The sequence below is a fragment of the Notamacropus eugenii genome, chromosome 5 (assembly GCF_028372415.1).
Source record: "Notamacropus eugenii isolate mMacEug1 chromosome 5, mMacEug1.pri_v2, whole genome shotgun sequence".
In the NCBI taxonomy this organism is placed as follows: domain Eukaryota; kingdom Metazoa; phylum Chordata; class Mammalia; order Diprotodontia; family Macropodidae; genus Notamacropus; species Notamacropus eugenii.
This window is the reverse complement of record NC_092876.1, coordinates 217546231-217569379: the sequence shown is the minus strand read 5'-3', so window position 1 is coordinate 217569379 and position 23149 is coordinate 217546231. Positions and strand designations below refer to the sequence as shown.

At 34.9% G+C, this 23149-nt stretch overlaps 1 protein-coding gene across 10 annotated transcripts in view; it reads right to left on the bottom strand.

The window, feature by feature from the left end:
* PKP4 (plakophilin 4) overlaps positions 1-23149 on the bottom strand; it is a 256480-nt gene that overhangs the window by 124622 nt on the left and 108709 nt on the right. For 3 of the 10 annotated variants that reach the window (XM_072612048.1, XM_072612050.1, XM_072612051.1), the window contains one exon: positions 2981-3045. The exons of the other annotated variants lie outside the window; for them this stretch is intronic. The gene's annotated coding sequence lies outside the window, so the exon portion shown is untranslated. The remainder of the gene's footprint in view (positions 1-2980; positions 3046-23149) is intronic. 10 annotated transcript variants of the gene reach the window in all.

Below are 23149 nucleotides of genomic sequence, written 5' to 3'. Positions count from 1 at the left end.
TTATGAAAAAGTTAGTGGGAAAAAAAAATCGATTTTCTACAAATCCATGCAGCTAGCTTCCTTTTCCTGATACATCTAACTAAATTTTATAAACATACACATAAACACACACACAACTTTAGAGTACTGCAGCAATCATCTTTCCAAACATAGATAAAAGTAAAGAAATGGAAACATTTGGATTCTCATAGCAACACTAATTATTCACTCTGGACTAAATTATTTAGCAAGTTTTGTTGCTATTTTGTAAAGTATAAAATAATTCAGAAATTTCAATTTTTAAAAAAATTGGTCAGTATTTTTTTGAGTTCAGAGTTATGCTAACTGAAAGCCTCAGAAAATGCACAATTATCCCATAAAGTCATGTGCAGAAACTTTCTTACAAATCCCATTTATTGTAAGAAAATATTTTTTGACTGAAAATCTTAGGATTGTAAGACAGTGATCAAATCTTAATTATGTTCTTCATGATACTTCATCAACATACATTCAGTAAGGAAACATTATCTCTCCAAAACTACAAAAATTCTTTTGGTTTAGATTTTTCAGAAATGTTGTAATGGAAATCAACTTGGAAAGAATGATAAAAGATAGCAATTAGTCAATGCTGGAGGGCCAGATGAAAGAGAAGCACCCTAATAACGTAGGTGGTGGAGTTCTGAATTAGTCCAACCATTAGGGAAAGCAATTTGGAATTAAAGAAACAAAGTGACTAAAATATCCATACTTTTAAACTCAGAAATTCCACTGCTACCCCCATGAAAACAAAAAGAAAAAGAATGTCTGTAGAGATCACAATATTTAAAACAGCATTTTTGTGTAGTATAAAGAACTAGATACAAAGTAGATGTTCATCAAATGGAGAAAGGCTAAGGAAATTGTGGTACCTCAATATAATGGAATATTACTGTTGTAATGAGAATGAAAAATATAGAGAAGCACGGAAAGACTTGCATGAACTGATAGAAAGTGAAGAAAAGCCATGAAAACATGCATAGTGATAATAATGTTAATGTGAAGAGCTCTCCCTCTCCCCAAAACTCAAAAATAATAAAAACAAAAATGAAATAGAAAGTTTTGTAATAAAAGTAATTAAGTTTAGCTTCATAAAAGAGAAAAAGTATCACCCTTCCATTGTGCAGAGGTCTCAGACTATAGCTGTGGAAGACTGCAAAAATGTCAGACTTGGTTGATGAGGTGGTTACTTTTGCACTACATTCTCTCCCTCCTCTTTCCTTCATCGTGTAAGGATAATTTTATGTAGAAGAGAAGGTAGAATATAAATCTAAGCTATAAACAAAATTCTTTTAAAAAGAAAACTAAGTTGAAATTAACTTGATTAAAAAAATGCAATGTAGCCATAAAAATTTAAACAAGTAAATGTACCATGTAAATGTACCATGTTGTGCCCCATTCTCTGCTATTTCAGATTCAAGGTCAATTCTGGGGGCAATATAACCATCCACTTTTCAATTAACATTTATTAGATCATTCCAGTTTTAGGTTAACTAGGGAATCCCAAGGACAGAATGTTACTCCATTTAGGTAAGGAAGCTTTTGCTTGAGCTTTCTCTCTAAGTGAGTTTTGGGTACGTATCTTCAAAAACTAGGCACTGAAATTTTCCTATATGAAGCATTAATTAAATATTAGTCCTTAACATTAAAAAAAAATACAGATTTGCACTAGGAATGTTAATTTGTGCATTTCTAAAGCACCATCCTACAGCAAACGAATTAGCAAAAATTCAGATACCAAAAAAAAAAAACCATTTAGAAAGAGCAAATATCACTGTCAAACACTGCTTAGGTATAGGGCAGTTATCCATTTGGTTTTAAGTAGCAGTCCATTTAAAAATTCTGACATATTGATATTCAAATGATCAACAATTTGAAAATAAGTTTAGGTTAATAAAAACAAAAAATCTGTTATTTAAGTGAAGAGTCCAAACTTCTAAAAACAGGAAGAAAAAATATGAAGCAAGAATTAGATTACTGAACTGAAATGTAAGATACCTTCTAAATCTGAGGTTCTATTACCTGGAGTTCTTTTCTGTTTTAAATTAACAAAAAGAAAATCAAGCATTTATTATGCACAAGGCATCTATGAGTATAACATGATTTCTATTCTATGCTCTTAGTTCCCATAAGGAAGTCTTTTAACTTTCTGACAGTTGTATTTTTTCTCCAACAAGGTATACATTCAGTTGAAATAAATCAATACTATAAATGTGGGTAAAAAGTAAAGTGGTCTTTGTTTAAAGAGTAACTGCATGCACTCAACCACAAAGGGCAGAGAATACCTGCCAGAAATATAAAATAAATTTAGAAACTTCTCCAAAAACTGCATTTCAGAAAGTTATTAGCTATTTGTTGAAAATCCACAAGGCAATGCATTGTATAAGGCATTTAGACTCTAATATTAAAAGGACAACTTTTTTTCTTGACCACATGGAAATCTTTTTAGGAACAAATTACTATTCTGAGATGTGTAGTACTACTACTACTACTACTTCTACCATTACTACTACCACTACTGCTGCTGCTGCTACTACTACTACTACTACTACTACTACTACTACTACTACTACTACTATATGCACAATACTCTAGAAACACAAGGGACCTCCATCCCATAAAGTTACTAGGAAACTTGCTTCCTTTGAACTCTTAAAGTAGAATAATGGAAGGAAAGTGTCACATAATCTTAAGATCAAATACTCATTTGCCAATGATGGTGCAGGGAATACAGATTATATTATTTTGAATGTTTCTTCCTGTTCTATCTTTCCCATTTCCTTGAGGATCATAAGAGGATATGAGCCAGTATCATCAAAGGAAGAAATGGCTTCTCAGAGCTGGGCAGTTTCTCTAGGTATAATTAATACTACATTATCTTAAGCCAGAGAATGTTAAAATGCCTTTCATGTATTGAGGAGTCTTAGAGCAAGCTCTGATGGAAAAGGGTATTGTCTCAACTCACCAAACTGAGGTAGGGGTTGGGAACAGAAGGGTTCCAGTAGATGTGGATGAAAAATAAACTTAATGCTGTGGAAGAAAGAAAGAGTGACAAGCAATTTAGCAGTAAAACACACTGTAGTGGATGTTCCTTTTTGCTCTATCAGGTTTGCAGGTAATTAAGTGAACGTGTTAATTAAAAAGTTAAAGGGCTATAAAAACTCACCTATCCAGAACTTTCACAGAAAGAATTTTTCTAGACAGCAATTTTCTAGGTAAGGCAAAAGTTTACCTCTTAAAAACATCAATTCTTTTTTAAAAATCATAACTGAGGAAAATCTTTCTAAAATACTTTATGTTTATTTGAATAAGCCTTCATAAATTGTATAATCAACAACCAGCCAGGACATATTAAGTGCCAGGGAATTCAAAAGACAAAAATGAAAGTTTTTTTCAAAAAGCCTACATTCTCTCAAGATAAACAATGGTAACTTAATTTTTCTTTAGCCAGTCAGGATTAGCATTGTGTACAACTATTATGCTTTTTGCTGTGACAGAATTTAGGCTTTGAAAAACATGAGCCTTCAAGATTTGGGATGCACAGAGCTTCTATAGTACATTCTGTAAGGGTATCACATTTTTCCATATTTGTTTGTCAAGTGTGAATTTGGATTCTTTATCTCTTTATTGATGGTGAGCTGATAGACCTCACTTCTATCAATATAGCTGCCATTAGCAGCCCATCTATTTCTCAATTTTCTGCTGTTATTCTGGGAAATCATATAAACAGGCTTACTAGAACTATTTACATAATAAGAGAAAATGAGCTCTAATTGAAGATCTATATGTGAAGTGCTCAAGACAAAAGATAAATTTACTTGAGGGCAGTTTTAGTCTTAATTAGGTAGTACTTTTAGGCTTTTTGTTTTATATGGCTAAATTATGTGATGTAGTATTTACATTTTGACAATTACACATAAAATGAAGGGGTAAGAATAAAGGACCAAAAATTGTTTAACAAGAAAAGTATCACAGGGGATGGCAGTGGTGGTGATAATGGTCTAAAATATTATATTTTTGGAGAGCTGAATTTCGTGTGTGTGCGTGTGTGTGTGTGTGTGTGTACATGTGTGGGAGGGTTTCATGTTAGACTCATTTGTATTCATTTATATAGCATTATTAATTAATTTATAAAAGTTAAAAAAATACAATAGAAAGAGCAGATTTTAAATATTTATTGTATTTAGAAGGCCCCTGTTATAATGTGTACTTATCTGAAGATTTCTGAAAGTCTTCAGCCATTAGCATGGTAATACAATAAATTTAGCAGATCAACTAACCTGACTGTAAGATTAGGTAGCAGAAGTAAAATCAAGAAAGAAACATAGCCACAGCCACCTCAAAAAGCTGGGGTGCAGGTCACAAATGGGAAGAATGACTTAGGAAAGGAGGCCAAAGTGGAGTTAGGTGGGCAAGGCTAGATAGGGATATTTCACATCTTTTCAGGTCATGAGATCAGTCAAAATGCAGGAAAATATAACCATTAATTTAGGCTAAAAGAGTTATTAGTGAAAAGTCATATTCGATAATATTCCACTTGCTGAAGGACAAACTACATTATTAGTGTCATTTCTAGATATGAAATAAAATGATGTGCTATGTTATACTGAAGCAATTTGATGTTATCAGTTAAATTTGATGTTATCAGTTTTCTTAAGATTTTTAATTTAGTCATAAATCATTCTAGTCGGTGAAGGTGATAGCCAATGAAACCAAGGAATGTAGTAATATCATTCCTGCATTATTATCTGGGTGGAAATTATTTTTCAGATCAAAGGATGAGGGAAAAAAGCCTTCATATTATTATTTGTAATCATAAATATCAGACAGTTCAAAAACATAATTTTTTCTGGAAGGATAAATTAATAGGAACATCTGAAGAATACTTGTGAGTTTTTTTTGTCAAGTAAGTAAATGAAGTCAGAGAAAATACAATCAGCCTTGAGATTAAATTCAGATGAAATAACACAAATATAGGTAGGCATATATACTATCATAGAAAAGGCAAACTCTAAAGGTCTATAGATCATTAAGTATTTTTTCAACTTGCTGACATTCACTAAAATACATCTGGAAGCATTTAAAACCTAGTTAAAAACAGTCACAAACTTGCAAATATTAGGTGAAAAAAAGAGACATCATTGAAGAGTACAGTCAATCTGTTATCAGTCACAGGAGCTGGAGTGCTTGTGGTTTTAAAATTATTCCAACAAGGTTCGTTTTAGTTAAAATAAAGTTAATTTGCTTGTTTCATTTGCTATGTGATTATGAATTTTTTTCTAAGTTTTTCATGCAGGACAGAACATTGAAAGGTTCATCTGGTTTTCTGCTACCATACAAGTGCTATTATAAATATGTTGGTATATATTTATAATAATACTTTTTGTGGTAGCAAAGAACTGGAAACAAAGTAGATGCCCATCAATTAGGCTAAGGCTACACTGTAATACATTAATATAATGGATTATTACTGTGCTGTAAGAAACAATGAACATGATGAACGCAAAGACTTAGATGAACTGATGCAAAGTTAAGCAGTGCCTAGAAAACCATATACACAATGATTAAAACAAAATAAATGGAAAGAACAAGAGATACACAACCACTGAAACTTCGTGTTGCTGCAAGTTATAGCAAACAAATTTGTCCTCAAAGGAAAGAGGAGAAAACATCCCTGCCCTCTACTTTTCTAGAGATGGGGAGTCCATGGTAGTGTGCATGTTTTTTTTTTCCAGTGCATTTATTGGCAGTGCTGAATTTTTTTATTAAAAAAGTGACCTAGTTAACAATTGAGCAAAGTAATCCAAATGTAATAACCAAGAATTGCTGTCGAGTCAGCTATCCCACATTATCTAATGTATAGGTAGATTTTTAAAAATCTAAATGTAAGTCTTTTCATTTACCCTTAACTTAATCTTATTAGTTTCAACCCACTGTTCTAATCTTTTTGATACTAATTCTTAATCAAATATCATCTTTCCCTCCTAGAGCTATTATTCCACATACAAATGCAAACAGGACTAATTTATAGATAAGAACCGTTTGAAATGAAGTGGTAAAAGTAAAGAGCATAAAGGACCTTGGTTCTTATTTCAGGTCTGACACTCCTACCTAAGTAACACACGGAAAGTGATTAAACCTCTATGAGACTCAGGTCTCTCATCTATAAAATTAGGGGGCTGGACTAGATTACTTCTGTGGCTCTTCTAGCACTAATTCTGTAATCCCATGAACCTCTGACAAGGCTATGGATGGATCTCTATGGCATGTCACAAGGGACATTTCGTAAGGGTGACATTAATTCACTGCTTGAAACTCTTAATATGGTTATTAAGCCACCTGATTGCTGGATGCCTCATTATCATTCAGTTTACACTTTTCCAACTTCTAATCTTCCATTTCACATTTATCCATCCACAGAGATATTGGAGAAGGGTTTCAACAGAAGCAAGAAGACAGGAATATCGAGAGATATTCTTATATGAGAAATGAAGTTGAACTAGGTCATCTCATATTCTATGTATTACCCATATAATAATATTTGGGATGAGAGATAAAGGGCGTGCTTTTCAGCAATATCTTCTCTTACCCAAGTAATCCTGAAAAGAAAATCTAATACAATGAACAGGAAATTCAATGCTGAATGTGCCAGTCATTTAATCTTAATAATTCAGCAACCATTCATTTTAAATTAAATAGCACAAGTTTACATGTGCAACGGGGAACAATGATTCAACACTCAATTTCACAGAGCAGAGATTGTGAACTGGTTGCTATTCAACTAAAAAAATGAAAAAAAAGTTTGGTTTTAAATATTAGCAATAAATGAAAAAAGGCTTATTATTTTAAATTGTAAATATGGAATTTCAATCCAAAGTTAATGAAACTGAGAATGTCTTTGTCCTTAAACATGTTTTTACACTTATATTATAAATCCAGTTTGAATCTATATGCCCAAGCAAAGCAAAAGTTTATAGACAAGCCTGTAGTCTATTTCAATTTTCCTCCCATATTGTAGAATTCTATATATTCTTGGCGTCTGTGCTTTGAATTCCTCAAGATTGTCTTAATATACTATGCAAACTGCAGAAAATATACAATATGATCTTTATTCTTCCTCAACATCCTGACGTGTATTAGATAGTCTAAGGAAACCTAATACACAAAAAGTTGAACTTATAAAACAAAATGTAAAGAAATGTAGCAGAGTCAGTCAGGAAATATTTTTCTCTTTACCAAAGCATTTCTAAAACAAACAAAAACCCAAAAATTTACCTTAAGAAACTTAAGACATTATCTAGTTTACAAAAATTTGATACTACATACGTTTTCAGGGATACACAGTCATACATCTAGAGTCAGAAACAGCCACAGGATTCCTAAATCCATTCACTCTCCCTGCCACTCCCCATTTTACAAATGATGAAACTGAGATCCAGAGAGACTAAATGGCTTGCCAAAGACACAGACAGAATAAGTGTCAAGAGGCAGGATATGAGCCCAGGTTAGAACCAAAGACAGAGGGTTCTGTCCGTTATACCAAGCTTCCTCTCATACGAAAGGAAGGTATATTTCTAAGACTGTTTTCAATTAAGTTTATTTTACCTATTTAGAAAATTTTGTTTTTGTTTCACTACTTGTTAGATCTGATTGTGGAAATGTGGATTTTGCTGTTCAGTCATTTCAGTCATGTCTGACTCTTCATGACCCCTTTTGGGGTCTTCTTGGCAAAGTTACTGGAGTGCTTTGCCATTTCCTTCTCCAGCTCATTTTACAGACAGGAAACTGAGGCAAAGAGGGTTAAGTGACTAGGATTAGATCTGAACTTAGTCTTCCTTAGTGCTCTATCCATTGTTCCACCTAACTGACCTTAGTGATATGGATAGAGACCTTAGATTAGTTGTTTTAAGTAGACAGTCAAGTTAATAATATGTAAAAATTTAGTGCATTACTTCTTCTAAAAACAATTTAGAATGAAGGGAGGTTATTGGTTTGGTAGAAAGGTGATCTAGTATTTTAGGTGATACTGGATAAACATGGCACAGAATGCTCTTCATGGACCTAGTAAAATCTTATTTATCCCTTAATGCCTAGCTCAGGCCAACATCCTCTCAGAAGCTTTCCCTATGCACATCAAATGAAAGAGAACTCTGAATAAGATAGTATGAAGGTACACATCTTATTTATATATATATATAAAATCCTCCTTTGGAGAACATAAAACCTCATTGGAGAAGAGGTGAAAAAGCAGAAACAATGGCCAAAATTATTACATATTTTCAAGTAAAACTGATGCATAGATACAGTTGTTTTTCCCCAATGGTCAAATTGAAGTAAAGAAAAATTAGTGAGATTAATATAGCCTATTTGTTCCAATTGACAAATAATGCAAAATGATAACTGGTTACTATATTCAAGTGAGGTCAATATCAGTCAACTTAGGTATATGAGAAAGGTAAGTTGTATCATCAGACTGATTACTGTAAATGAATGTAAAGTTTAACTCAAAGTTAAAGGAAGCTAAAATTACCATGACATATTGTGGTTAAGTATAAAGAAAGTACTGAAAAAATAACTCAAAATTGTTATAGTTTGAAATTTTCCATAATTATATTTTAAATGACTTGCCTTAAAAACTTTTATTACTTTAAAAATGAAAGAGTATCTGCTCTTGATGGATAAATTCATAACTGATTTATTCACTGATGTAGCAAAAACTGATAAAGACAATAGCCTAAATTAAGTAGAATATAGAAACATAGAGGAAAAAACTTAAATCCAGAAGACAGAATTTAATACATTTGCCACTGGAATTCACAAGTAAATGGTCAAAGACCACAAAATCTATTAAATTTAACTAACATCTTCAAAGTGTATATAGGATGTGTTGACAAGACAGAATTTTTCCACAGAAAAATTAGATTCTTTTAAAAAGCAAAACCATGTATTTTGAAAATTAAACTTTGAAGATAACATTAAAAAGATTACTAACATGATCAGTGAGAGTAAATCAAAAGAACTGGTGAAGCTACCTGAAGCTATTATTATAGTTAAAATGCAGTTTAGAAATTATATTCCAAGAAACTACAAATAGTTATACATACAGACATAACTGAAGAAAACTGAGATTAGTTAATTTGGAAATCAAGTTCTTCCTATTTTGCAATCCAAATGGATGAAAAAATAGAGAGTAATTTAATTTTACCCCAACCCAACACACACATATTGAAGTCTCACTGCACATAACATTAAAGGTCTGTTGCTTTGCAACAGTACTGTTAACAATGCATCAAGAGAATTTTTCTATAAAATTAATAAATGAAAATTATATTGCCTAAGAGAATTGTATTGAAATTTGCACTGATTGAGTTCAGTTAATGTCATGATAAAATGTAGGTGTTGTGAGTATTAGTTTACAATTTGGATACAAAATCATTTGTGTAAAGAAATAGCAGTGAAGAACTACATTTGGTTTTTCAAGCTGTTACAAGAATGATGATCTTTATTTTTTAAAGTTCATAAAAAAGAAATCTCTTTGAAAGGTTAGGTGCAAATTAACATGCTTAATGTTTACCAATTTTAAAACTCCCTGCTGTGCAAATGAAATATAAACATGTAAAGATCTACTTATTAATTGTTTGATGGATCAAGAGAAATAATTATCTTTTTATTTTCTAAAAAAAATAGAGAGCTCTAAGTAGAAGTGTATAAGAAATCAATTTACTATGGAAAAATAGTTACTAAAAAGCCTTATCTTGTGATAGTGCATTGAAATGAGTGCTCAACCCTTAAACTTCTATTGTCTTGATTTTAAATGCATAACTCTGGGTGACTAAATAAAGTGATAGGCAATTTCATAGGTTCATTGCTCTATAACTGAAAGAAACCTCAGAGGCCACCTAGTCCAATTCTCTTATCTCCAGATGTAGACACGAACTCTTAGGAAGGTTAAGTAACGTGTTAAATGTAACATAGTTGTAGTCACCAAAGGTGGGACTTAAAAACTGAGTTCTCCTGCTCTAGAGCTACTTTATTTTCCACCATATCATGCCACTTAATTTACAGTTTGTAGCTGTTATAAAGGAAAAAATACTGATCACAATTTATATTTGAAAAAGAATTTTAAATAGCAATATTACATGTTCTGACAAATTGTGCCACAAAGTAAACCCACCTATCTTATTAATATTATTATAATTTTAAGGTCATGAAAGTTATGAGATATCAATGAATACCAGTGTATGTTATATAATTTTGCTGTGTAACTAAGGACTGCTCACGTGTTGTTTAAAAACTTATAATAAATTTTTAAATTAAACTGAATAAAATGCAAACTAACAAGATTTTTTTATATAATGTTTTAAAGAAAGTGTGAGGACCTAAGTTTTCTATAAAAACAAATAAGAGAGGGTGCCCATCACTACATAAAGATTGGGAACCACTGAATTAAAGGCAGGGTCATGTCATTTCCTATAGACCTGCAAATAATTTGTCTTTAGTAAATATATGAGGAATGGATGAAGAAAAAAAGAGAAAGTAAGCTTGGAATCCTGTAATGAAATGCCTTAAAAGGCCAAGGATAAACTTATCCATTATACTTTTTAAAGTGTGTTTGTAGGCAGTATTCTTACATATGAAAGGTTCAAGTACAGAGCTTTAGATCTACTAAAAACTAACATTAACATACTTTGAAAAATAGCACACAGTAATGCAAATAGCAGATTATCCCCAAGATGAATCATGCATAACAATATACCAATCAAAAGATATCTCTGAAACAGGCAGAGTTTGAGACTTTACAAAAACTTTGTAACACGGTACAAAGTGCTGACTACTCACAAGACTATATGCAAATTGACACATTATTGCACATGGGCTGATCTTTATATTTATAGCTGGTTAACCAGTTAATCTATTAACTTAATTCAATGTGCCAGTTTAGGTAGCTTAACTATTGGATTCTTGCACTCCTCAGCCACAAGGGGGACCTTTCATGAGTTTGTGTAGCACTTGGTAAACCCTATGATTCTGACTTATCTGTAAAGAGGACAAAAATCTTAAAGTTCTGGGTTTACACAAGCAACAGTTGGCATAGATGAAACAGAACACAAAACTGCATGTCAGTCTGGTACATATCTCACTTCAAACCTTCCAACTACTATTAATAAAGGTTTTTACATGTTATGATTAAGAAAGACTCCTTTTATGGGAGACAAGAAACTTTGTTTTCCTTCTAACTGTGCATTTAGCTTGCATGACTAGGGGCAGTTTGCTTTCCCTTTCTGGGCCTCAGTTTCCTTCTGTGTAAAATGGAGAGACTGGGTTAAATGGTCTCTAATATCTCATGTGTCTAAAAATCTATTAATCCGTGAATGAAAAGCACTGAAACTAAATTTTGCCTCTTTTGAACACAATGATGACATCAATTTAATAGAGGTTAATAAAAAAAAGACACAACCTTGACCTCATTTTAAATATTTGAAACTTATATACTGGATTTAATTTTCAGTGACAACTACATTTGTCTTAGCTAAGTTAGTGGCTTGGTTTCTTTACGTGTAGTATATAAACTTTCTTTCTCTTCCATCGTTCCAGTGGAGGTGTGGCAATCAGAAATATTTAATTGTAAATAAACTTACTGACTGAACAAAAAGAGACACTGCAGAGGCAGGTGCACAGCAGTTAGCTAAGCTGTTTCAGTTTCAGAGGAATAAAGTAAATAATTATACTGGAATCTCTTCCACTCTGGGCATTTTGCCACACAGGAAAGGAGTATAATTCACTAGTTAAAGTACTTGAACACTAAGTTAAATACTAAAAGATTTCATTTAGATTATAATTTCCTAATTTTATGGCTCTTAAAAGTTTGGATTTTCTAATCTTTATTTAGCTGTGGAACATTCAAATTTCGGGAATTTATAATTATTTCCTGAAGGCTCAATTTCAATATTTTATAACAGTTAGAAAATGTTCAAATAAGGAATATTTGTATTCTTCTGAAACGCTAAGTAATGAAATTTTCATACATTAAAATGCCAGAAAATAAATAATTTGGGATAGTCTCTACATCATCAAAAATAAACAAAATTATGTAAATAAACCAGTTTTTTGGTTGACCAACTCATGTACTATAAGCTAATGACCTTCAGTCTGTGTTAACTCTGCCTTATCAGCTTAATCCACACGTCTGTCAAGAATACTGCATTCTAGACTTGGAGTTCCTCCACAAACTAAATTTTAACCTTTTTTGCCACAATTTCCTCATTTATTAGATCATTTCTAACATAATAAAAAAACACACACACAAGATCTACATTACATCTCTGTTCTCCATTCTTTTCATTACTTCTAAATTTTGGATTCTACTGTCTCAACAGAAAATGGACTATGATCAGGTTTTCAAATATGGGAAACTCCCAGAATTATCCAACAGTCATTCACAATAAACTAAAAGTACTTTTTTAAAAAAAGCTTATGAATTTCAAGGAACCAGCTTAAAAAAAAAAACAATAAAAAAACTATTTTCTATCTATGTATGCCAAGTAAAGGTACAGTACGTTCTATGACATAAAGACCAAAGCATTAATATTTATACTTGTTTGTGATACCAAATTATTTGGTATTTATGTATTTAGGTATTTATGTATTCCTCTTTAAAATTAAGTGAAAGCATCAACTAAACAGCAATTAAATTTATAATAAAATAAATAAACCAACAATTATTTCCTAGTATAATTTGGGGCTTGATTATACCAGAAAGTTCTACTTTCTTCAAGTTCAGTCTCTGTAAATGAAAGTAATAGATCACAGTTCCCCTTTTAGCTCTATACTTCTACTTACAAGTAAAATAGAATGAATGAGTATGTAGTGATTTTCATGGGTATAAGTATTATGGAGCTATATTTTCCATACAAGGTCCAAGAAACTTATTTTTTAGATCCAAAAATGACTAATAATACAACACAAAGAAAGGCTTTTGTCTAAATCAAAGATTTTCCATCTGTTTTTCTGCTGCGTACCCAGGTCCCAGGCCCATGACAGTTTGATGAAGCCTACGGATTCCTCAAAATACTTTAAACAGTAAATAAAATACACAAAATTACAAAAGAAATCAATTCTGCTGAAATACAATTATGAAAAAAGTTCAGAATGTCAGTCTAAATAACTACAAAATAAAATAGATTTAGACTACAGAGGCTTTAATATACTGGCTATTAACATTTTTGTGTTATTTAATTATAACATAAAACTCAAGATTATATTATAATCCTTTGAAATAAAATATTTAATCTACTTGGTATTTAGGTCATTTATTTCTGCTTATTCTGAGTATGTATTTTATTCTCCTTGTAAGATCATAAAGAACAGCAGTTTCAAGGGATACATTTACTTTTCTACAGAGAGAGCAGATCATATGGAAGAGGCATTTATATATTTAGAGTCAGTCTAGTTTCCCGTGTTGAATGATCATACTATAGGGTAGAATGTATCTAAGAATATGATCTACAATATTCTCACATTCTTCAAGACAGAAGTATAACTTCATATATATTCTTTTGTGGCATAAGTGATATGGAAGTTCTAAGGCCTTGAATCTAGCAAGATCAAAAAAAAATCTATTCTTGTCTAAGCTATGATTAATAATAGGAATCACATTTGCTATTTACTATCAAAAGTACATTTAGAACAAAAGGTGCTAAAAAAAAAAATCTATGAACTCAATTGATATCATCCTTAGATGATCCATATAAGAAAAAGGCTTTGGATTTTTATTCTCTATATAAAATATATAAATTTTAAGAGGTCCAGACTTTTTAGCTTCACACTGCTATTGCTTTATTGACATGACAATGAGTTGTATTTCTACTCTGGGAATTCTGACAAGTTTGTTTTGCTACTGTGGGTTAGCAAGAGTTCTCTAAGGGTTGCATGTCACCCCAATGGTGATAAGTACATAAGGTAAATAAGTAAGCTCATAGGTATGCATGTATGTATCCACTGGCCATGTGCTCCACCCTCACCTATGCAGTGGTGTCAAGGATATCTAAAGGTAGTCCCCCAGTCAGAAGTTAGGTGGCCTGAAGAGGAAAGTTGACAGAAATTGAAGGATGAGCATTATCCAAATGAGAGAATACATACAGACTGCTATCTGTATCTCTAAAAGAAGTACCAACAGCAATTCAATCATGTTTCTTCAGAGTAATAAAATGATACATTTTCACAGGTAGCACCACCCTTAAAGCACTATTAATTAACTTGTATCCACTTCCAAGTGACAGAAGAGACTTTGTGGAAAGGGTAATAAAGTCTTGGCTATTTTATAGTTCTATGAAAATGAAGTAAGACTCTCCTTTACTAAACCCCTCACCCTGCCATGAAGCATGCACAGGCCTCAGCTTTCCATACTGTCCAACCCTACCTGCAAAAGCAGTCTCCTAAAGATTATTTTCTTTCTCTTCTCTTTCACTTCCAAATTTCTAGAAAAAGTGATCTGTACTTAACCTTCACTCCTTTCACAGACTTCTACCTGAACCCCTTTGCAATTTGGCTTTTCAGTGACAATAAAGCTCTCCTCAAGTAAAGTCAAGTTAACATTTACTAAGCTCCTTAAATTCAGGAACCTTTCATGCTTTGAAATCCACACAAATCAGTATTTTGGTAGCTACAGAATAGCCACTCCCAAGATTATTCTTTAGAATTTCAGCTCTAGACTCACCATCTTTCCTGCCTCCTCAAATTCCCCAACCTTGCATTTCCTACCCTCCTTAATAGTACCAAAGGTAGGCTGGTAAATGTTTAGCTAGCAGCTCTCTGGAAGGTCAAAACAAAAGAAAACAAAACAAAAACATATATCACACATTTTTAAGCTTAGTCTGCATTATTAACAATTTCTCCATCACTTTCTTAATTCCAGAAATCAACAAAACAATAAGCCAAGCTAAGATTTGTAAAATGTGTCAATTTTTAAGTTATATATGTTGACAATGCAAATTCCTCACATACTGTTTTATCTCCAGCTACTGAATCCTTTACTCCTACTTTTAAGCTAGGTCAACCTATTCTTTCACTCCCACCTTAATCACACAAAAGAAGGGTTCCCCACTAGATCTATCCATTACCTAACATTGTTCATTTCCTAAATAAGAAACTCTGATGAGTTGGAGCCAAAATGGCGGAGTAGAAAGACGCATATACTCTAGCGCTTCCCCCACAGCCCACAAAATACCAGTAAAAAATGACTATAAACAAATTCTAGAGCAGCAGAAGTCACAGAATGACAAAGTGAAAGAGATTTCCTGCCAAAGGTAACCTGGAAGGCCAACAGGAAGGGTCTATCCCAAGGGACCCTGAGTGGAGCCCAGTCATGGCCCCATAGCATGGGAAGGAATAGGACTGAACAGGCCTCAGGGGCAAAATCCCCAGCAGGGAGGGTCCCAGATCCCTCAACCCACAAGTGACAAAGAAAGCTTCAAAGGTCAGTGTGGGAGGGCTTTCCCAGCTGGGTAAGAAGAGAGCGGGGTCCCCCCCAGCACTGGTCCCAGGTAGTGATAGAGGCTGTGGGGGCAGCAGCCTGGGTCCATTGTCCCAGTGCCTCAGCTTAAAGCCTCTGGGGGAATTGAGCAGAGGATCTGAATCTCAGCCCTGACCAGGGTCCTGGGGGGAGAAGAAGCACTAGGACTCTCTTCTTGACAAAGGATTCAGAAGTCAAGTAACTGGCTGGGAAAATGCCCAAAAAAGGGAAAAAAATAAGACAATGGAAGGTTACTTTCTTAGTCAATAGGTATCCCCTTCCATCGTTTCAGATGAGGAAGAACAAAACATATGGTCAGAGGAAGTCAAGGCTTCTGCTTCCAGCACCTCCAAAATGAATATGAAATGGGCTCAAGTCACAGAAGAGCTTGAAAAGCAAGTCAGCAGCTTGCTAAAGGAGAACCAAAAAAATGCTGAGGAAAACAACACCTTTAAAAATAGGCTAACTCAATTGGAGAAAGAGGTCCAAAAAACCAATGAGAAGAAGGCTTTAAAAAGCAGAATCAGCCAAATGGAAAAGGAGGTTCAAAAGCTCACTGAACAAAAGAGTTCTTTAAAAATGACAGTGGAGTTCAGGGAAGCTAATGACTATATGATAAACCAAGAAGTTACAAAACAAAATCAAAAGATTGAAAAAATAGAAGATAATGTGAAACATCTCATTGGAAAAACAACTGACCTGGAAAATAGATCGAGGAGAGACAATTTAAAAATTATTGGACTACATGAAAGCCATGATCAAAAAAGGAGCTTAGACATTATCTTTCATGAAATTATCAAGGCAAATTGCCCTAATATTCTAGAACTAGAGGTCAAAGTAAATACTGAAAGAATCCACCAATCATTTCCTGAAAGAGACCTGAAAAGAGAAACTCCTAGGAATATTGTGGCCAAATTTCAGAGTTCCCAAGTCAACGAGAAAACATTGCAAGCAGCTAGAAAGAAAAAATTCAAGTATTGTGGAAATACAATCAGGATAACACAGGAGCTGGCAGCTTCTACATTAAGGAATTAAAGGGCTTGGAAGTCAAAGGAACTGGGATTAAAACCAAGAATCACCTACCCAGCAAAACTGAGTATAATACTTCAAGGGAAAAAATAAAAAGTGGTCATTCAACGATATAGAGGGCTTTCAAGCATTCATAATGAAAAGACCAGAAGTGAATAAAAAATCTGACTTTCAAACACAAGAATCAAGAGAAATATGAAAAGGTAAACAGGAAAGAGAATCATAAAAGACTTTCTAAAGCTGAACTGTTTACATTCCTACATGGAAAGATAATATTTGTAACTCTTGGGACTTTTCTTAGTATTTGGGTAGGTGAAGGGATTACACACACACACACACACACACACACACACACACACACACAAAGACAGAGAATACAGGTTGAGTTGAATCAGAAGGGATGATATCCATAAAAAAAAATAAAATTAAGGGGTGAGAAAGGAAAATATTGCGAGGAGAAAGAGAAATGGAATGGGGCAGACTATCACTCATAAAAGAGATAAGAAAAATCTTTTTCAATGGAAGAGAAAAAGGAAGAGGTGAGAGGAGAAAAGTGAAGCTTACTTTCTTTACATATGGCTTAAGGAGGGAATAATATGCTCACTAAATTTGGTATGAAAATCTATCTTACACGACAGGAAAGTACGGGAAAAGGGGACAAGTGGGTGAGGGGGATGATAGAAGGGAGGGCAAATGGGAGAAGGGAGTAACTAGAAGTAAACACTTTTGGGAAGGGGCAAGGTCAAATGAGAGATTAGGGAAAAAAAGGGGGGGACAGGGTAAGATGGAGGGCAATATAGTTAGTCTTACACAACATGACTATTATGGAAATCTTTTGCAAAATGACACATATACAGCCTGTACTGAATTGCTTGCCTTCTCAGTGGGGATGGGTGGGGAGGGAGGGAGGGAGAGAAATTGGAATTCAAAGTATTAGAAATGAATGTTGAGAATTGTTATTGCATATAACTGGGAAATAAGAAATACATGTAATGGGACATAGAAATTTATCTTGTCCTACAAGACAAGAAAGAAGATGAGGATAAGGGAAGGGTGGGGTGTGACAGAAGGAAAGGCACACCGAGAGAAGGGGCAATCAGAATGCAATGTGTTATGGGGTTAGGGGAGGGGAGGGATGGGGAGAAAAACTGGAACTCAAAATTTTGTGGAAATGAATGTTGAAATCTAAAAACAAATAAATAAAACTATAAAAAAAAGAGGAACTCGGACATTCCCCTAACATAACCTAGCATTACATTTCCTTGTTTGGTCCCTATGATATCTCTTCCAGTCTGGGGAATCTAAGAAGGAAACTCAGGGGCCCACTCAACTTTTCAAGTTTTGGAGAATCCACATTTCTCACGTATATATCATGGTGCCCTCCATTTACTAAGTCACTTGCAAATACACTTTTCTGTTCTGTTTTGGTAGGGTCCACAACAGGATATCGTCCTAGAAAATACAAAGCAGGCTGTGTAGGAATCTCTCCTCTAGGAGTGTGTTTGTCCTTTGTTGCTGAAGAAGACCATGCCATCGGAGAAATGATGACATGACTTGCACTTGACTGTTTTCAGTGAGGGAGGGCTGTGCAGGTCACCAGCCTCATTTCTCCTCCAGAGCCATTTGAATCCAGTGACCAGAGATTTATCAGGATGACTGGAGATGATCCAGGATGAGGCAATTGGGGTTAAGTGACTTGGCCAAGGTCAAATAGCTAGTGAGTGTTAAGTGTCTGAGGTGAGCTTTGAACTCAGGTCCTCTTGACTCCTGTACAGGTGCTCTATCCAATATGTCACCATGGTAGTAATTGTACAGATTTTGAAATTTACAATAAATATGTGATGAGGGGCATAAATAGCCAGAATAAATCAAATCTCCAAAAATAATTTTTGAAAAAACACATTTTAGTTAATCCTTCCCCCCTACCTCCCATCCTTTTTAGGCCTTTAATCAGTGTAAGGGTAGAAGTTATGGGACAGGCAGAATAAGAAGGCATAAACTTTTGCCTTAATCACTCCTTGAGTAATGATATTGTCTGGATTTGAAGATAAGATCCTATGTTCTCCTCTAGGAACCTTAGTTTCTGCAGGATTCTATTCACAAACACCCAACTGAGATGGAGTCATCTAGGGGCGCACAGAATAAGCAACTGTTAGACTTCTGGAGCTGTAAGCTCCTCACAGTGACTACTCACCACACTACTGTTGGAAAGCCACCAATCACCTGTCACTGGGCCGTGGTTACTGAAAAGATCACACAAGGTAATATGATCAGTCTTCAATCAGAGTTGTGAATTTTGTGATCGGGATGAAAAAAAGTGGTTTCTCTAACAAGATGAGCAGGGCACAGAAGGGCTTGATCATTCAAAGGAAATGGTACATTCGAAGTCATGCTCACCTTCAGCGTTAATTCCCTTCAGGAACAAGTCGTGACTGTGCTAAAGAGGAAGGTTTTCAGTTCAGGCCCTGAAACTCTCCCTGTTCTTTTAACGCTTATCTCTTGCTCACTTTTTTCACTTCTTCCTCTCTCAAGGCTCCCCCTTGCCAGCATTGCAGCCTGCAGCTCAGTCCATTGGAAGGATCCATCAGGACCCCATGCCCTGGGATATCTTCTATTATGAAATTAGTGGAGGTTGACGTCCAAGTGCATATGCCAGTTTCAGAAGTAGTTCACACTGATTTCTGAATAGTGAACATTAGTTTGGCCACATGGTCTCAGGGCTGTTAAGCACAGGGTTAGATAATCAAGAGGATTTTTCCTCTAAGGTTAGGATGAAGGAAAGCACTTTGTTGATGTCTCCCACTGTATAGTTTTGTTAGTGGGCTATGTAAGCGTCCATCATATACTCTCTGTTAAACTAAACAACCAAGGTGGAACAGTTATAAAAATGACAGAGAAGGCTTAGGTTGTCATTCTCCACTGTGCTGGGAATGGTCTCTGTAACTCCAGGCAAACAGCAGAGTTCCTTATGACCCAAGTGACATTTAACCTCTTCCCAACTGGCAAACTGATACTTTTTTTTCCATCTGAAGGCGAGAAGCTTGCCCCTGATAATCAACAGTTGCAACATCGGCTGACCTTCCAGAAGTCAGGTCTGTGAGGAATCCATGGCACCCTTCTACAAAGGGTTAGGGCTCTTCAAATAAGCAATTCCTTGGATCCAACCCTCAGGAAGACTTATCCGTTAAGATTGGACTGCTTTTGAATATACTCCAGCAGACCTTCACCAGCTCTTCCTTCTTCCTTCATCAGTCCCCTGATCCATGTCCTTTAGGAGGACTGTATGCTTGGAGAAAATTGCTCTAGTTCCCCTTAACTGGCAGGCTTTTTTACTTCCAGGATGGTTTCTACAATTTCTTGCCCCCCAAAACTTGGAAGACCAAGTATTGTTGGAAGGTGCTGTCCTTTCTAATGGCATAGGGGAGGTAAATGTGCATTCACCTTAAAGAAAGGGAATCCCCTAGCTGTCTAGGTAGTAATCCTTAGCTTCTGGGTGATGTGAGGAACATTCCTTATCCAATAGGTTAAAGTAGAAGGTTCTCTGCAGAGGTCTCTAAAGGGGCAAAATTTTGGTTTCATCCTCTTGATGAGGCTTAATGGTTTTGGCAGATGATGCAGGAAATACAGAGTGGAGAACATTATTATCAAATGAGATGATCATTAAAAAGCAATTTAGTACAGTGACTGGCACACAGTTAGTGCTATATAAATGCTGTTAGTATTATTATTATTTCTGGGACAAGTAACAGATAAGAGCCTTATGACCACTTAGTTACTTTACTACAGATGGTTCTGACACAAAAAGGAGAATCTTTGACTGTGCCAAAAATGTATTATGCTGTGGACCTGATGTCCTAGTGCTGCTCTTGTTTATTGTGATCACCTCATGTCAATTTGGCATCACTGTGATTTGGGACTGGGTTCTTCTGAAGGAGGGAAGCAAAGGCTAGGATTTTTAAAAACTAAATTAAATTAATTTCAATTAATAAAAAATTTTTACCTTCCTTCCCACCTTTTTCTTTTCCCTTGAGGTAGGAAGGGCCCTTGCTCTACCTCACCCCCCACATCATTGAAAAAAAGAGAAAGAAAAATAAACTCTTATTAGGTGCATTACATAGGCAAAATAAATTCCCACATTCACCATGTCAAAAAAAAAAAAAAAAAAAAAAGGAAGTATGTCTCATTCTTTACTCTGGACCCTGAGTCCACCTCTCTATTATTCATCAGTAGTCTTTTGGAATTGTCAAAGACTAAAATTTGTGATCTTCATTCTCGTCTATATTTTATTCACTCCTCTGTAGGTCATTAAAATTTTTTTATTGTCTCTTCTGTTATGTTTGTAGCTTTCTTTTTCTTCTGTACTGTCTATGCCAAGTTCATTGCAACCACAACACTAGGACTGTCTAACAAAAGGCCTCAAGTCATTTCTAAAAGATCTTTAGCACCTTACCAAAAAGAGATCAGATGTGACAGGATCATTATTTGCCAAGATCTTTCAATTTCCCACCATATAGGTTAGGATAGCTCATTCTCTAAAAGGGAAAGAAGCCATTTCCAAGACTTGATTGGCCCAGGAGCTAGAAGCTCAAACATTTTCATCAATATAGCTTCCTGGTCACCTAACATCATAAAACACCCACCCTGCCTCCATGGTGTTGGGAACCTTCAGATTGATGGATGATGTCTCAAGACCATGCAAGTTATCACACACTGTCTTATTAAATAAATGAGTTTCTTCTGAATAGAGACCAAAAGAGATCATGTCTGCTTGAGCTAAGTGCTGCAGTATCCTTGCTGAGTACCTATTTTTTTTAACAACCAAACCTCCTTGCATCAGTTGTTTAATGACCAATGAGTGTCTCATTTCATTCTAATACCAGACCTAAACTAACAGGAATTTCGCCTGAGCCAAACCTGAATATGACCTATCTACTCATGAGTTGGTTAATGAAGTTAGAGGAAACCTCATAAACCATACTGATTAGGTGCATTACAAATTTATATCATCCAACCTCAACTGGGCCCTCTCTATACTAAGGCAGTCCTTTTATTCTTTCCTAATTAATTTCCTAGTTCGTTCTCCATATAATTCCTTCCAAACCTCATCCTTCCTCTCTCTTCCCATCTTTCAGAAGAGGAACTTACACCTGACTTCACTGAAAAAATTGAGGCCATTCTATATCAGCTCTTTCTTCTCCCTTTCTTTACTTTCCTGAAATCATATCACACTCTCTGCTCCTTTTTACCTTCAGTCTCTGACAACAACTTGGTCCTTTTCCTGCAAAGGCCAACTCCTCTATGTATATACGTGGATCCCACTCCTCCTGGTATTGTCCATAAGATTGCATCCTCAATCATCTCCTGTCTCTCGAATCTTTGACCTATTACTATCAACTGGTACCTTCCCTAGTACATTTAAGCATGCCCAAATAGTCCTCATTTTATTTAAAACAAAACAAAAACCTACCTTACCCAGATCCTCCCTTTAGCAATCACCTTAATGCTTCTTACTGTCTCAGGCAATCTCCATGAAATATTTCTCTACAGTGATGTCTCCACTTCTCCCCTTACACCTTTGTAATCTGGCTTATTTCATCATGGAACTGAAACTGCTCTCTTCAAATTTACTAATTTGTGAAATATCTCAGCCTTCTCTGAGACCTAGTCTTTTTTAATCTATCTGTTGCATTTGACATTGTGGACCACCACCCTCTCTTCCCAGATCATCTCTTATCTCTGGATTTTTGTGATACTTATTTTCTCCTGGGGCTTCTCCTTTGCGACTGATCCTTCTCAATATTCATAATCCCCTTAACTATCAGGATTCTAACACATTCCTCTTCCCTCCCCCTCCAAACTGCAGTCCTACAGTAACAATTTCCTCTTAGACATTTTAAACTGTATGTCCGAGAAAAGGCACCTTAAACTTAGTATCTTTCCCTCTAAATTCTCCCCTCTTCAAAGCTGCCATAATACTGCTGAACCTACCGTAAGCCTCTCAGGTTTGCAATTTCATAATTATCCTGAATGTCTCACTCTTCCTTATTCTACACATCCAGTCACTTGGCCAGATCTTCCCACTTCTACTTCAACAATATCTACTGTATCTAACCTGGTCCAAACTTATCTTTCCAGCCTCACTGGACATTATTCCTTTTCCTGCACTATGAAATCCAGCCAAATTATCCTTCTTCCAGGTCCTTCCATACGACACATTGTCTTCAGTCTTTGCAGTGGAACTCTTTCCTGACCTGAGAATCTCTTTCTGCCTTTACAATGAATCTCAGTAACAGCTTCTGTATAAAACCTGTATGAAACCTCAACCACAAGTACCCTCCTTCCAAATTACCTTATATTTCACTTCTACATATATATATTTGTATTTATAACTTTATATTCAAGCAGCATATATTTTCATATGTACTTATTTTTTCCTCCATTAGAATGCAAGCTCACTGAAAAAAAAGAGATTATTTCATTCCCCAACTTATATCCTCAGCAATTAGCATGGGATCTAGCATATAGCAAAAAATAAATACTTGCTGACTGACAACTGCCTCTAATATTACCATAGTCTCCTGAATGGTCTTGCTT